At 49.3% G+C, this 4,047-nt stretch overlaps 1 pseudogene; it reads left to right on the plus strand.

Annotated features, from left to right (window-relative positions):
- Positions 1–2,672: 2,672 nt before the first annotated feature.
- LOC119295163 overlaps positions 2,673–4,047 on the plus strand; it is a 5,626-nt pseudogene continuing 4,251 nt past the window's right edge.

The raw sequence follows: 4,047 nt of genomic DNA on the forward strand, positions 1-4,047 counted from the left end.
ACAGTAGGGTCTACACACTTAATGTTCGGTGACCTAGAGTTATAATGGGAGATCATATGTGGTTACCGAAAGTTGCTTGGAGTCCCGAATGAGATCCCGAACGTCATGAGGAGTTCCGGAATGGTCCGGAGGTGAAGATTTATATACGGGAAGTCCAGTTTCAGTCACCGGAAGGTTTCGGGGTTATCGGTTGTACCGGGACCATCGAAAGGTGTCCGAGGGTCCACCGGGTGGGGCCACATACCTCGGGGGGGGGGGGCAAGTGGGCTGAATATGGGTGGGTACCAGCCCCCTAGTGGGCTGGTGAGCCCTCCCAAGGGCCCAAAGCGCCTAGGGTTGGAAACCCTAGGGGTGGGGGCGCCTCCCACCTGCTTGGGGGGCAAGTTTCCCCCCTTGACCGCCGCCCCCCTCTAGATGCATCTAGGGGGGCCGCCCCCACTTCCCTTTCCCTTATAAATAGTGAGGGGGTGGGAGGGCAGCCACAACCCTTCCCCTGGCGCAGCCCTTCCCCCCTTCCAACTCCTCCTCCTCCATAGTGCTTAGCGAAGCTCTGCCAGAGAACCACGAGCTCCACCACCATGTCGTCGTGCTACTGGAGTTCTCCCTCAACTTCTCCTTCCCACTTGCTGGATCAAGAAGGAGGAGACGTCCCCAGGCTGTACATGTGTTGAACACGGAGGCGCCGTCCGTTCGGTGCTTGGATCAGATCTTCCGCGATTTGAATCGCTGCGAGTACGACTCCATCAACCGCGTTCTTGTAACGCTTCCGCTTAGCGATCTTCAAGGGTATGAAGATGCACTCCCTCTCTCTCGTTGCTAGCATCTCCTAGATTGATCTTGGTGACACGTAGAATTTTTTTTGAATTATTACTGCATTCCCCAATAGTGTCATCATGAGCTAGGTCTATGCGTAGATTCTATGCATGAGTAGAACACAAGTAGTTGTGGGTGATGATTTGGTCAATTTGCTTACCGTTACTAGTCCTATCTTGATTCGGCGACATTGTGGGATGAAGCGGCCCGGACCGACCTTACACGTACGCTTATGTGAGACAGGTTCCACCGACTGACATGCACTTGTTGCATAAGCTGACTAGTGGGTGTCTGTCTCTCCCATTTTAGTCGGATCGGATTTGATGAAGAGGGTCCTTATGAAGGGTAAATAGCAATTGGCATATCATCGTTGTGGCTTTTGCATAGGTAAGAAACGTTCTTGCTATAAACCCATAACATCCACGTAAAACATGCAATAACAATTAGAGGACGTCTAACTTGTTTTTGCAGGGTATGCTATGTGATGTGATGTGGCCAAAAGGATATGATGAATTATATATGTGATGTATGAGATTGATCATGTTCCTGTAATAGGAATCACGACTTGCATATCGATGAGTATGACAACCGGCAGGAGCCATTGGAGTTGTCTTAATTTATTGTATGACACGCGAGTCAATATAAGCGCCATGTAATTACTTTACTTTATTGCTAACCGTTAGCCATAGTAGTACAAGTAATAGTTGGCGAGACAACTTCATGAAGACACAATGATGGAGATCATGGTGTCATGCCGGGTGACGATGGTGATCATGCCACGCCTCGAAGATGGAGATCAAAAACGCAATATGATATTGGCCATATCATGTCACTTACGATTTGCATGTGATGTTTGTCATGTTTACATCTTATTTGCTTAGAACGACGGTAGCATAAATAAGATGACCCCTCACTAAAATTTCAACAAATGTGTTCCCCCTAACTATGCGCTGTTGCAAAGGTTCGTTGTTTCGAAGCACCGCGTGATTATCGGGTGTGATAGATTCTAACGTTCGCATACAACGGGTGTAAGCCATATTTACACATGCGAAACACTTAGGTTGACTTGACGAGCCTAGTATATACAGACATGGCCTCGGAACACGAGAGACCGAAAATGTCGAACATGAGTCGTATGATAGATGCGATCAACATGGAGATGTTCACCGTTGATGACTAGTCCGTCTCACGTGATGATCGGACACGGCCTAGTCGATTCAGATCATGTATCACTTAGATGGCTAGAGGGATGTCTATCTGAGTGTGATATAAACTGAACCTCGTAGGCGACATCCGATCTATTGTTACGACCCGATCTTTCACGACACTCCACCACCAATAGTAGCAACCTCTCGCCCGCGCATGCGATGTACACGAAATAGAGGGTTTGAACCTTGCGGCTCAGCACAAGAAAACCAATCTCGACGACGGTACTCACGTGCAAAACAATTTTCTCAAAGAGAAATCGCAACACAGAGGTTTTCTAAAGCTTCCTCCAAAACTTAAGGATTTTTAGACAGCTTCCCCCAAAACTGAATACGGGTATTTACCCTAAAAATACATCGTGTTTATTCATAAAAATATAACATGGTTTTACATGGCCGTACTATGCCTATTTAAACCTATAAGGACCCTAGCCAACTTGCCTCTAGGATGTTCCCTCGAATGTGCCATTCGTGGCCGTCAGATCGGGGTAAAAATCCCACCTTGGCTCTCCTCATCCATTAGATATTCACTGCGAGTTTCACCTTGTTGTTTCTTTCACGCGTGTATGACGAGTGGGCCGCTTTCTCGGTGGGGTCGCTATGTGTTGGCTGGGTGCGGGGTGAAACGGTGCGGCTGGTCGTTCATCCCGAAAAGCCCATTGGTCGCCCAAACCCCATAGCCGCACGCCCGCACCTCCCTCACTCGTTTCAGCCGCACGAACCCTAGCCGCCGCCCCGCTCGCATTCGTCCTCCATCCCTGGTACGAGCTCCTCCTCCTCTGTCTATGTCTGCCCTGAGCTCCTCCTCCTCCGTCCTCACGTGCTCCACCCCGAGCCCTGCCTCTTCCACCCCACCCGGGCTTCGCCTCGTCTGTTCGCTCGCCAGTTCAAAGGGCAGGGCCAGAGAGCCGTGGCGAGTCCTCGGGAGAGGAGATGAAGGCAAAAGCGGAGCAGGGGGAACCAAGAAGGCGAGGGGCGAAGGAGGGATGGGACAAGGCCATGAAGAGCATGGTGGACGAGATCGCGTTGCTGTCGACGCGGGTGGGTCCATGGGATGGCGATGTGTGGCGCCGGTGGCTCAAGGAGGAGTATCGCACCCTCATCGCCTACACCTAGGTGAACAAGGCCAAGGACAACCACTTGTTCCACATCTCCGCCGCCAACCATAGGGTACCCACTGGGAGGGCACCTGCTGGTACGTCCACAACCTCCGCCGCTATGAGTTTCCCCTCCAGTTTGACATCCCCGTCGCTCACCCCAGGTCGCGCCCGAGATCGAGCTCTGCACGCTCGATTCAAGTCCCACAAGGTTTGCATCCTGTTTACTTTTCCGTACTGTCTACATGGGTGGATTCCTGATTGTAGATTCTGATTCTTGTTGTGGATGGGATATGGATGCAGGTGTACCACGAAGGGAAGATCTGCCTCACTATGCACTTCAGCCATGCACACTAGCGATGGTACATGATTGGCTTCCTGGTGGAATCAGGTGCGCGTCGTCCATGCTGGCCTGTTGTGGGTGTTGGCGGGCGGCTGGAGGCGGCTGCAGCAGGTCGATTTATGTGACTACTGAAAATGAGCTTTAGAATATCTGTAGAGCTTATCCACTTCCAGCCAAATGTCAAGTATGATAATTCCACCATGTACCATGATCATTTGAACAGTCTTGCTTAAGTTTATGTTAGCTCTATATGCTAATTGGAGGAGATTGTTAACTTTAAGGTCGCAGCATTTATAAAATGATGATTCTATCTTTTTTGGGGGATTTTGCAATTCCTATGGAATTAAGAGGTCATCTATTGGCCTATCCCTCTTTGTAATTTCAAACAGTTATTTTTTGGTGCACTTCTATTTTAGAAATGAATCAGTAGCCAATTATGCTTGATGTTTCAAGCAGAACTAGAATTGGTAAACAACTATCTATGAAGCATATATGGAGGCGGGGGTCTGGTTTGTTTTTTTGCTATGTGCCTATTTGCTTAAGAAAATACTTGATTGGAGAGCAGATTCCAAATGGAGCTGCATTTTCA

Source organism: Triticum dicoccoides, chromosome 4B, assembly GCF_002162155.2.
Source record: "Triticum dicoccoides isolate Atlit2015 ecotype Zavitan chromosome 4B, WEW_v2.0, whole genome shotgun sequence".
In the NCBI taxonomy this organism is placed as follows: domain Eukaryota; kingdom Viridiplantae; phylum Streptophyta; class Magnoliopsida; order Poales; family Poaceae; genus Triticum; species Triticum dicoccoides.